General features: G+C 32.8%; 3 pseudogenes; all 3 read left to right on the top strand.

Annotated features, from left to right (window-relative positions):
- Window positions 1–4,204: 4,204 nt before the first annotated feature.
- LOC112702673 (uncharacterized) lies at window positions 4,205–5,057 on the top strand (annotated as a pseudogene).
- A 1,062-nt stretch (window positions 5,058–6,119) lies between these two features.
- On the top strand, window positions 6,120–10,785 carry LOC112701217 (putative pentatricopeptide repeat-containing protein At5g65820; annotated as a pseudogene).
- Window positions 10,786–10,950: 165 nt separating this feature from the next.
- Window positions 10,951–13,520, top strand: LOC112701216 (uncharacterized; annotated as a pseudogene).
- Window positions 13,521–13,810: the final 290 nt, after the last annotated feature.

Here is a 13,810-nt window from a genome sequence, read left to right as displayed (position 1 = left end):
CGCGATGGAGTGGAGGTGCACCGGCAAAAAAATACCGTCAACATGGCTTACAGTAACCTGAGCGACGCCGACGGAAAAATTAAAGTTGGAGGAATCAGCATGGCTTACAGTAACCTGAGTGACGCCGACGGAAAAATTAAAGTTGAAGGAAGAGGTTAGCTTTTATCCGGCGGCTACGGCACCGTATGGCCGACGGAGAGTCCATGGGCGATGAAAAACGTGGATTTCAGTAGCTGATAGGGTTCAGTTAATGTGAATTTGTCTTTAGTTTTTGAAATTAGTTTCAAGCTCACTTTGCTAATAAAGGAAAACAAAAGAATAAAAATTACTAATTAACTTAGTGTCTTTCGTAATTTAGTTTTACTGTCCGTTAAAAATGAGCTTATTGTTATCAACTTCTTATTAGTAAATGCTATATCAGTTTTGCAATTTTAATTTAACCATAAATTGTTAAAGGATATGTATTTTTTTAAAAATGGGTTAAAAAATAAGTTTCTAACATCATTGTTACATTTTAATTTTAACAAAATGCTACTAAAATGATTTTTTTTTTGTGACTACTACTAAAATGATTTGATTTTCCATCTCTCTTTACAAATTAATTTAAAGCTTATTGTTTGTGAAATACGATGGAAAATAGGTAACGTGAGGTTTTTTTTCTCTTATGAATCAATATTTTCTAAACGAAAAAAAAAGTCAATAATAACTTAATAAAATAAACAATTAATTAGTCTTAAATTAAAATAATAAAATATATTTTATAAAAGTCATAAAATTAACGATAATTAATTTTTTTATTATTTTAATTTTTTCATCTTAAAATATTTAAATTTTTTTATGCATAAAAAATTTATTATTTCTAAAATTCATTATATCATGATTTGGAAGTGGCGTATTGATTTTCGCCTGTTTCTGAGAGACGTAAAAATCGTAGCGGACACCATGACAAAGATGGTGATAAGATCACACTCTCTATATATCGATTTTGTAGTGCCTTACAAGGAGTTTGAGTTGAGTATTCAACGAGACCGTCGTACATCTTGTTAATCTTTTAGGATTTTTTTTCTTTTCTTTTCTGTTTGATTTTTTTTTGTCACCAAATGACAAAAAAAAAAAACAATGAGCTTCCTACCAAGTAAGAGATGATTTATATCTACTAATATAATATTACAAGCGGATGAAATATTGAAAACTCAATTTTTTAACATATATGATTTAAAATACTGTGAATCAAACGACAGTAAAGTCTTTTAAATATTATTTGAATTTAGCTGCTCTTAGTTTTTTATTATATTTTTATTTGTAATAAGAAGAAAATACATGATATAATTAATGAGTATATTTTTAACAAATGCTTTTAAAATGAATATATTAAAATATAATAAATATAACCGTTAATTTAACATTTATCAATGGATAATTACCAAAAACAAAAAATATTGAATAAATAATATAATTTCATAAAATATAGACTAATTTATACTATTAAAAAAATAAAATAAAAAATAAATATATAATTATAATTTTCTATATGTGGTACGATGTTTTTTTAAAACATAATAAGCCATAATATTCTCATACATAAAAATGTAAAATTTAATATTACTCTTTTTTGGGTTTATTTCTATACAAAGAATAATAATAATAGAAAAGAATAATATGTGATACAATTAGAGAATTTAAGTAAAATACTAATTGATAACTTAAAAAAATAATGAAACTAAAGATAACTTAATAAATCAAACATAAAATAAAAAAATACAATATTATTTTTTATGAGAATTATATAAAATTAATAATTTGGTAATAATTTTTGTTTATTTGAATAAAATCGAAAATGAGTTCTATATGCTTTTGAAAATATGAGAGTTTTGATTATTATAAAACCCATGGTTATATATATATATATATATATATATATATATATATATATATATATATATATATATATATATATATATTCCAAAAATAGAAAAATTTAAATCTATGATCTCTAATTGAATATGGAAAAATTATGCCATTTGAGTGATAGTTCGTTAGCGTCGAAAGAGTCTTGATTATTATAGAATTTTACAATTTATTATTTCATACGTCATATATATTATTATTTTATATTTGACATTTCAGAATTATAGTAATATAAAATTTGAAAAAAACAAATGGCACTAAATTGAGAACCTCCATAACCATAATTAATCTTAATTTTCAAAGGGTAAAAAATACGTTAAATTATTACCTTTTTTTTAATTTTGGTGTTTTCATCCATATTGGCCTCTACAAATTATTATATGGTTTATGTCTAAAGTCCAAAATTCATTTATTTATCTTTTTTGGTTGGAGACCAAACAGGCTTTTAATTTGATTAGTTTTTGTCCACACACTTATTGGCCCACCTAGCATAAAAGATGTTTGACCTGTAAAATTACATAATTGTCCATGCGGTAAACTTTTTGAAGTTACCGTACTTATCTAAAAGCCAGTTACATAATGCAACATTGATTCACTACATTCACAAAATTCTTCTTGCCACTTGTCCTCAAATTATTGGCTGATCAAATCTTGGGCATTCTTAGCCACTACTATCCATGCTACCACAGAACTCACCATATAATTAACCATACAAATATTTTTATTTGTATTGGATTGAATTAAATTATTAATTTAATTCACAATTATCATTGTTTTTCTATACTTTCTCAAATACTAATATATGATATAAGAGAAGCATAAAACATGACTAAGAGAATATAGTGTACTATAAACTATAAATTTTTTGTTGTATATGATTGTGTAACTATTAAATGTATTCATGTATAAAAAAATGAGATCAAAATTTTTAAACCTTATAACATCCTAAAAATTTTGGATGCTTTTGTAGGATCTAGAGACAAAAAAAAAAAAAAAAAAGATTGTGGTGATTCTTTTTCTATTGAGTCATGATGTTCAAGAGATGATCTTGTTTTGATCATGCACCTAAATAAGCTCTCCACACCAATTTCAATGCTTTCAAAGGCATCCTCCAAAACCTCCAATCTGTCAGATGCTATCTGCATGCTGGAACCATGAGCACCATCATTGAGAAGGGTGCTTAAAGTTGAATCCACCAATTGCAATTCATTCAAATTCTCTTCCTTTGTTAATCAATTTGTTCATCCATTTGGTTTCCTTGGACTTTGAAGGAGGACCAGCCAAGAATGAGAGAAGGAATTGGAAGACAAACATGTTCATTGCAATCACTTCTTCCTTGTCTTCTTTGAAAAGGAACTGTACTTAGATACACTTTTTTCAATGCATGAATCAACCTTTCTTCTTCTAAGAGCAGAGTGAAGGGATTGCACATTCTCCTTGATCTGCATCATCTTCTAAGAAGCATGGGTGAGATCCATTTGGCAAACTATTTGCTTGCCATGTTTGCTATTAAGTTCTTGTTTATTAAAGGAAGCTGAATGTGGATGTGGTGTTACCAAGTCTCTTGAGTCTCATTCTATATATACCATAGGACATAGGAAAAGCCACTAAATGATTCATAGATGAATAATGCTTCTAAAAGGCATCAACATACACTGACATACAACTCACCAATCATGTGATTCATGCATGATGCATTGAAATCCTTGGTATATGTGAAGCTTGTCACATCTCTTCCAAATATTATTCTCTTATTATTATTATTATATGGTGCTACCTATCATGTCCTCTTAGTGTTTGCAATCAGAAGACCTCATTAGTCATAGGAATGAGAGACATGAATACTACATGTTATTTGTGGACACACTTCAAAATTACTCTACTGCTACTAATCTGCTCATCAGTATGTTTTCTTATTCTCAACAAACTTACACATATTAAACCATTCTTCATATCACAAAATGTGGATCTTAACTTTGCAAAGATGTGTAATTTAATCCATGTTCCACAGTTCCAACCTCACGATTTTGAGACAATCTCTGAAGAAGCATGGATTATATTATATCATGCCAGATAATACACTTCTGAGTTTCAAAACTATTTCACTTTGAAAAATTTGCTGCAAAACTATCACATGTTAGGCAGAGCTGGGACAAACTTACCATATTCCAAGAAAATAATGCATGCTTCACATTCTTTCTACACATGATTAAGATTGGTGAAATGTATTATCTCTTAAGTTGGTCTATGGAATCAAATTATGAATAATTGAATAGAACCTATATAAGGAGACGTGTCAAAGGGCTTAGACTACAGAAAACAAACACCATTGAGTTTCCTCCAAAAGAAAGGAAAAGAACAATGGCAAGCAAATTGCATGTTCGATCAAACAGTTTGCCAAATGGATCTCATCCATGCTCCTCAAGAGTGCAAGAGCAGTTGAACAACCTCAGGAACTTTGAAGCAACCTGCACATCTGAGTCGGTTGTCAAAGGCTTGTCCTTGTTGGAAGATATATACTTCTCAATGTCGGTTCAACCCAGAAGGCCATTTCTGATAATCAAAGTGAGAAATGCTTCCAAGAGATCTTGGATGTGTGTGGCATCGCAAGGGACACTGTCATGCAGATCAAGGAGAATGTACAATCCCTTCATTCATCTCTTAGAAGAAGAAAGGGAGACTCATGCATTGAAAAGAGCATAGCCGAATACAATTCCTCCTCAAAGAAGATGAGGAAGAATGTCAACAAGTTGATCACATCTTTGAAGCACCTACAAAGCAAATATGGAATCTTAAATCAGCATCAAGATCTTAGCATTCTAAGCGAAGTGATAGCAATGAACATGTGTGTCTTCCAATGTCTGCTATCATTCTTGAGTGGTCCTTCAAAGTCAAAGGCAAGCAAATGGATGAACAAGTTGATGCAAAAGGAAGAAGTGAACTCAGAGAGTGGCAATGAATTGCAATTGGTGGATGCAGCTTTGAACACCCTCTTAAATGAAGGTGCTAAAGGCTCCCAGATTCAAGCTTCCAATGAACAATTAGAGGCTTTGGAGATTGCTATTGAAAGCATTGAGAGTGGATTGGAGAACTTATTTAGGCGCATGATTAAGACTAGAACATCCCTTTTGAACAAATTATCCCAATAGAATACACACTATCTTCAGAATACCAATTTTGAATAGCAAATACTATATGAATGTGCTCCTGCCTAGTGAACAAAACAATTAATATCCAGTTATTAGATTTGACTTTAAGGCTTCAAGTAAAAAAAATTAAAAAAAATCAAATTTCCCAAATTTATTAACCTGCTAACTTGAAATAAATCTATAGCAGCTTTTACTGTTCATATTTTTATCAAGATTAGTCACAAAACTCTTCTTTTATTTGCTAATAAACAGAAGAAACTTGATTGAATTTGAAAATATTGAAACAAATTAAGAGCATGTACTCTTGAATCAACATCAAGATCTTAGCATTCCAGGAAAGTGATAGTGATGATTGATGAACATGTCTGCCTTCCAAGAAAGAGAGATCATTTTGTGAAAAATGTTAACGCTTTTATTTAATCACATATTCAAAATTTTAAAATCCTTAAGGTAGTAGATAATTGAGTTAAATACTTTTAATTCTATAATAATAAATTATTAGAAAGAAATTATGATAATAAGGGATACATGACTTAAGAACTACTCCAGTGCTGCTAATCTGCACATCATTATGTTCTCTTAATCTTAACAAACTTATCTGTCATATATATTATTACCATTCTCCATATCACAATCCAGATCCCAGCATCTCAAAAATTTGTAATTTAATCCAATTTTGCAGACCTACAACCCCCTCATATTGAGACAATCTCTGAAGCAGCATCAACTATATATTATTTGGAATCAAAGAGGGTAATGTACTAATGTGGAACAAGTTGAGGCACATTAGGTGGTGTCATTTAATAAACTTTGAAACCATGTAACTTTCAATAATGTTATTGTTATTGTTAGGCAGAGATGTGACAAGCTTAACATATTCCAATAAAGTATATGCATGATCCACATGCTTTCTGGTTATAAGATAGGTGAGTTGTAATGTTTCTTGTGTTAGGCTATGGAATCAAATCATGAATAATTGAATAGCCCCTATATAAAGAGTTTCAATGGACTTGGACTGCAGAACACAAGCATTGAACTCACTCCAAAAAAAGAGTAGTGACAATGGCAAGCAAGTTGCATGTTCGATCAAACAGTTTGCCAAATGGATCTCATCCATGCTCCTCCAGAGTAAGAGATCAATTGAACAACCTCAAGGCTTTCGAAGCAACTTGGACGTCTGAGTCAATTGTCACTAGCTTGTCCTTTTTGGAAGATGTATACTCTTGTTTGGATGATCTTGTCAATGTTGCATCAACCCAAAAGGTCATCTCTCAACAACAAGGTGACAAATGCATTGAATAAATCTTGGATGGATCCATGAAGGTCTTGGATATATGTGGCATCACAAGGGACACAGCTATGCAGATCAAGGAGAATGTGCAATTCCTTCATTCAGCTCTTAGAAGGAGAAAGGTTGATTCAACCATCGAAACAAGCATAGCTGAATTGCAATTGGTGGATGCAACTTTGAACATCCTTTAAAAGAAGGTGCTAATTGTTCCAACATGAAAGTAGGACATGAGCAATTAGAGGCTTTGGAGATTGCAATTGAAGGCATTGAGATTAGAGTAGAAAGCTTATTTAGGAGCATGATTAAGACTAGGACATCCTTTTTGAACATATTATTCCAATAGAGACTATGTTCAACATAAAGCAATTCTGTACATATGTATATAACAAACACAATGCAATACTTATACAATCAAATCAAATTCACAGAAAAGTTTATACTTTCATTACAATTGCAGAGTATAGCCAGTTGTATAGTGGATTAATTGCTTGTATTAATTTTATCTTCAAAAACAAAAGTATTAACTTTTCACTCCATCTTTTGTTCTAAATTATTTGCACCAACCAATATTATAGACATAATAAATATAGTGCATGAAGTTTTCTTTTGTATTTTTTGTTATTTACTTTTGTTATTTGAACATAATCTAATTAAAGAGAAAGCATGTTCACTTGTCCCTCATGCATCAATCAACTTGTTCATGTTCATTGCTATGACTTTCCTTAGAATATTAACATCTTGATGCTCAAAATATGCTTGTTTTGATACTTGAATCTCCTTGATCCTTCTAAGAGCAGCTCAAATGTCATAATGAACGTGATATCATGTGCATGATTCTCTTTATATTCATGAAATTTCTACCAAACATTACTGGCTTTTGTTTTCTCTTCTATTTCTCTATATTACATATTAAACGAACTCATTATAATTTCTTTTCATATGCAATTTTTTTCTTTTGGTTTCTAAATTTTAGGGTATTAAATACATAAATAGTTTTTCAAAAATAATACGTATGTATCAAATATCAACCACTAAATTAGTACAAAATACATATTAAAAATATAAACACATATCATGTATATTTTTTGTGAGCATGGTTGATATTTTTATTTTATTTACAAAAATATTATGTGCACACTAAAAATCAGTGATAATATATATATATATATATATATATATATATATATATATATATAGTCAATATATATTTTGTACTTTTATATTTATATTAATAATTAATTTAATGACTTTTTTTATGTACACCAAGCATCATTGTTTTTGTTAATTCTAATTTTCTTTTATTTTGATTTCTTATGAAATCTGTTGACAAAAAGCTAATCCGTCTGATTTTTTATAGAGGCCCAATTTTTTAATCGGGCCAAATTCTATCTATTTATAGTTCTGTGGAAAGCAGAGATCAAAGCCTGATCATGAAGCAGGCCTAGGCCTACCAAAAGAATTTATTTCTTTTTGATACTTTATAAAATAGAAATCTACATATCAACTATGCCCATAAAATCCGGTCCAATAAAAATATAATAATAATAAGTTGAAGACGACCCATCACAAAAAATATAGAAGACGACCATAGTCTCTTAACAAAAATACAAGGAGCATAATCATGCACAAAAATTTATTAGAAAAAAAAAAGTAAGGGAAGATAATAGTATAAATGTATAATACCCTTCATTTTCCGGCTAATTTTTTTAGTAATAGCTTGGAGGACAAGAGATGTGTGTTATACATAATTATGGAGAGTAGGTGTGTTTCTTATGAATATAGAGATAATTTTTTTTAAATTAGAAACTAGTCAAACTACAAATTGAAATTTCAGATTTAGGTGGTGTTAAAAAACTGAGAGTCAAATTTTGGGTGAAAATAGAAAATTGAGGGTCAGTTTTGGATAAAATAATAAAAAAATTTAGAAAACCCAAATTGGAGGGTCTGATTTGCAAGTTTAAGAAATTTTTCAGCATTAAAATACAAATCTAATCCTCAGATTTGTAAATTAAAAAAATAAAAAATAAAAAAACACCATAAAATCCAATAACTGAGTGTTACACTAAAATTTTTTCCGTATCCAAAAAAATTAGCCAATAAATCTATCCAAAATTTTTCTTATGTCTTTTTCTTATACGGTAGTAACCCAATAGACACTCGTTAACAGATTAGTATTTGCAGCGACGGGACATAGGATGTTTAGAACCTCACGGATGAGCTCCGATTCCAGCTGAACACACTGACGGCGACTCCCACAAAATTAGGTCTTGCTCTTCATTCACTCCTTTCTTGACAACTCCATTGTCTTTCCTCAATGTATTCTTCTATTTCCGATTCCAATTTGTGATTAACAAGAGTTGAGTGCTTTGCTTTATTCCATTGCCAAATTCTTGACGCCCCTCTCCAATGCTACTTTGTCGTTGTTCCTAGTCTCGCCCTCGTTCCTCTCAAATCGAATCATCTGGTGGTGACGGAGTACCAAACCAGGGTTGAGTGAGCCTCACTGTCTCCGGCACTCAAGATAATGCAGAGATTTTTGAGAAAAACATTGTTTTTCTTTAAAAATTTAATTTTTTTCAAATTTCCTTGACATATTCATTAATAGTTATTAGACATGAAAATACACTATCCTAGCTATTTTCTACTAGTTTCGAGATGTGTTCACCACATTCACTACCACTCAATCATAAGTCCTCCGAATTTGATAATAGTAGCAGTTGCACAGCAATGCCACATCAAAAGACCATTTTGGCCTTATTTGCCTTCAATATAGTACAGAAAAGGATGTAAATGATGAAAACTACGATGAGTTTGCTTCTGATGTGAAAAGAGTTTATAAAATATTGAGAAAATACTATTCTAGGGATCCCAAATTGGAGCTTGCTTTGAAATAATCTGGAATTGTTGTGAGGCCTGGATTAATTGAGTGCATATTGAATAGATGCGGTGATGCCAGAAATTTGGCGTATAGATCCTATGCATGAGTTTTAAGCAGTCAAATTATCAATACAGTCAAGAAGTTTACAAAGCTATGATTAATGTTTTGGGCAAAATGCAGCAATTTGGAGCTATTTGGGCACTAATTGATGAAATGAGGCAAGAGAATCCTATATTAATTTCTCCACAGATGTTTGTTATTCTAAAGAGGAAGTTTGCTTCTGCAAGGATGGTTCAGAAGGCCATTGAAGTATTAGATGAAAAGCCCAATTACAGATGTGAGCCTGATGAATATGTTTTTGGGTGTTTGTTGGATGCATTGTGCAAGAATTGTAGCATTAAGGAAGCCGCTTCACTTTTTGAGGACATGAGATATCAATTTCTTCCAACCATCAAACATTTCACTTTCTTGTTGTACGGTTGGTGTAGAGAAGGAAACTTATGGAAGAAAAACATTTGTTGGTGCAGATGAAGGATGCAGGCATTGAACCAGATATCATTATTTATAACAATTTGCTTAGTGGTTAGGCTCTAGCTGCGAAAATGGGGGATGCTTATGATCTTTTGAAGGAGATGAGAAAGATAGGTTATGGACCAAATGCAACCTTGTACAGAACTTTGATCTAGTCACTATGCATACATAAAAAATTGGAGGAGGAAATGCGGTTATTTGTTGAAATTAATAGAAATGGCTGTGATGTGGATGCCATAATCTATACAACATTGATTAGTGGGTTTTGCAAGTGAAAAAGATTGAAAGAGGTTATGAGCTTTTGGATCGGATGATACAACAAGGCCTTGTGCCAAATCAACTGACTTATCATCATCTCATGTTGGCCCATAAAAAGAAGGAAGAACTGGAGGAGTATATGGAACTCGTGAATGAGATGCACAAGATTGGTTGCCCTCCAGACCTTAACATCTATAATACGGTTATTAGGTTGGCTTGCAGGTTGGGAGAGATCAAGGAAGGTGTTCGGCTTTGGAATGAAATGGAAGCAAGTGGGATTAGTCTAGGCATTAACACCTTTGTCATGATTATTAATGGCTTTCTTAATCAAGCTTGTCAGATTGAAGCTTGTGAACATTTCAAGGAGATGGTTGACAAAGGGATTTTTACTACCCCTCAGTACGGTACATTGAAGGAGTTGATGAATTTCCTTTTAAGAGCTCAAAAGCTTGAACTGACTAAAGATACTTAAAATTGTATCACATCTACCAAAGGGTGTAAGCTGAATATGGATGCATGGACAATATGGATTCATGCACTCTTTTCAAATGGGCATGTGAAGGAAGCTTGTTCCTTCTGCATAGACAAATTGGATCAGGGGTTAATGCCACAGACAATTTGCAATAGAGATCGCTGAAAAGGTGAGGAAAATGGTTGCTGATCAAAAGATCAATTTCAAGATGTACAAGTGGAGAGAAGAGAGGGACTTCAAAGAAAAAGCAAAGGAGAAAAAGGATGGGAAGAAGAGGAGGGTTAGGCAACGCCATTGAGGTGGAAGCCGTCAGAAATCTAACTAACACATTATAAATTTCACTAGTGAAGCTTGACATACATTCTAGAGGTTTTCCAAACGAGACTCTCATTTTGGACCCGAATTTGGTGAAGCAATTTAATTGGATGAAAATGAATGATGTTATTTTGGTTTGATTCAAGGCATGATCGAAGACATAGGAGAAGTTGCTTCGTTCTTTGAGGTATCAATTTCTAAGTTTTACTTAATGCCTTAATGGGTAGATATTGAGGCAAGGAGTGGTTTGCATTTTAAATTTGACAAAGGTTTATGAATGCAATTGAATGCTTTATATTAAGCTTATTATTACTTTTTTTTTAGTGTGAAAAAGGGCTTGTATCGTAGCATCGTTAGTATTGTATTACAGATTATTTGTTAAAATTTTTTAATATATGTTACTTTTTTTATTACTTCTCTAACAAAGGATTTGACCATCCACTTCACCATATCACTACTACCACCCATATACCTAGGAGTGTATTGTCCCGCCCCCAGAATTTTGAAAAACACTATAAAATCAAGTAACTGTGTGTTACACCAAAGTTTTTCCCATATCCAAAAAAACTAGCCAATAAATCTATCCAAGATTTTTCTTATGTCCGTTTTTTTATACGGTAGTAACCCAATAAGCACCCGTTAACAGATTAGTATTTGCAACGGCGAGACATGGGATGCTGAGAACCTTACGGATGAGCTCTGGTTCCAGCTGAACACACTGACGGCGACTCCCACAAAATTAGGTATTGCTCTTCGTTCACTCCTTTCTTGGCATCTCCATTGCCTTTTCTCAAGGTATGCCTCGATTTCAAATTCCAGTTTGTGAATAACAAGAGTTGGGTGCTTTGCTTTATTCCACTTCCAAATTCTTGATGCCCTTCTCCAATGCTACTTTGTCGTGTTTCTAATCTCACCCTCGTTCCTATCAAATCGAATCATCTGGCAACGGCGGAGTACCAAATTAAGGTTGAGTGAGCCTCACTGTCTCCGGCATTCAAGAAAATGCAAAGATTTTCGAGAAAAACATTGCTTTTCTTCAAAAAAGTTAAATTTTTTCAACTTCCCTTGACAAATTCATTAACAGTCATTGGACAAGAAAATACACTATCTCAATTGTTTTCTACTAGTTTTTGAGGCATGTTCACCACCACTCAATCATAAGTCCTTAGAATTTGATAATAGTAGCAACTGCATCAGCAGTGCCGCATCAACAAGGCATTTTGGCCTTATTCTCCTTCAATGTAGTCCAGAAAAAGTTGTAAATGACCAAAGATACGATGAGTTTGCCTCTGATGTGGAAAAAGTTTATAGAATATTGAGAAAATACCATTATAGGATTCCCAAATTGGAGCTTGCTTTGAAAGAATCTGGAATTATTGTGAGGCCTGGATTAACTGAGCGCATCTTGAATCGATGCGGCAATGCTGGGAATTTGGCATATAGATTCTACGCATGGGCTTCTAAGCAGTCCAATTATCAACACAGTCAAGAAGTTTACAAAGTTATTATTAAGGTTCTGGGCAAAATGCAGCAATTTAGAGCTGTTTGGGCACTAATTGATGAAATGAGGCAAGAGAATCCTATGTTAATTTCTCCAAAGATGTTTATTATTTTGATGAGGAAGTTTGCTTCCGCAAGGATGGTTCAGAAGGCCATTGAGGTATTAGATGAAATTCCCAATTACAGATGTGAGTTTGATGAATATGTTTTCGGGTGTTTGTTGGATGCATTGTGCAAGAATGGTAGCATTAAGGAAGTTGTTTCGCTTTTTAAGGACATGAGATATCGATTTCCTCCAACCATCAAACATTTCACTTCCTTGTTGTATAGTTGGTGTAGAGAAGGAAAACTTATGGAAGCAAAACATGTGTTGGTGCAGATGAATAATGCAGGCATTGAACCGGATATCGTTGTTTATAACAATTTGCTTAGTGGTTATGCTCTAGCTGCAAAAATGGGGGATGCTTATGATCTTTTGAAGGAGATGAGAATGATAGGATGTGGACCAAATGCAACCTTGTACAGAATTTTGATCTAGTCACTATGCATACATAAAAAATTGGAGGAGGAAATGCGGTTATTTGTTGAGATTAATAGAAATGGCTGTGATGTGGATGCCATAATCTATACAACATTGATTAGTGGGTTTTGCAAGTGAAAAAGGTTGAAAGAGGTTATGAGCTTTTGGATCAGATGATACAACAAGGCCTTGTGCCAAATCAACTGACTTATCATCTTCTCATGTTGGCCCATAAAAAGAAGGAAGAATTGGAGGAGTATATCGAACTCGTGAATGAGATGCACAAGATTTGTTGCACTCCGGACCTTAACATCTATAATACGGTTATTAGGTTGGCTTGAAGGTTGGGAGAGATCAAGGAAGGTGCTCGGCTTTGGAATGAAATGGAAGCAAGTGGGATTCGTCTAGGCATTAACACCTTTCTCATGATGATTAATGGCTTTCTAAATCAAGCTTGTTAGATTGAAGCTTGTGAACATTTCAAGGAGATGGTTGACAAAGGAATTTTTACTAGCCCTCAGTACGGTACATTGAATGAGTTGATGAATTCCCTTTTAAGAGCTCAAAAGCTTGAACTGACTAACGATACTTGAAATTGTATCACATCTTGTCCATGCACCCATATTCAGCTCACCATTTGGTAGATGTGATACAATTCCAAGTATCTTTAATCAGTTCAAGCTTTTGAGCTCTTAAAAAGAAATGAGTAATACCTCAAATAGGTCTCCAAAGAATTTATGGTCGGACAGATTTGTCCCCAACAAAATTTAACTAAAATTTTGACCCTGACGTTTTTAGTTATACACCAGATACGTCTTCATGGTAGTTTGACCCGGTCAGAATGTCCTATGTGGAGATTAACGGGCTGACGTGTCAGGTTAACTGCCACGTGTCACCTCCAGGACAATTTGGTCCCCATCCAAGCTGGACAAAATGATGTTGTATTGGATCTTGAGGCAAACGACGTCATTTCGTAAAGGACAAATTC

This window comes from Arachis hypogaea, chromosome 7 (genome assembly GCF_003086295.3).
Source record: "Arachis hypogaea cultivar Tifrunner chromosome 7, arahy.Tifrunner.gnm2.J5K5, whole genome shotgun sequence".
Lineage (NCBI taxonomy): Eukaryota > Viridiplantae > Streptophyta > Magnoliopsida > Fabales > Fabaceae > Arachis > Arachis hypogaea.
This window is presented reverse-complemented; position numbering and strand designations above follow the sequence as displayed.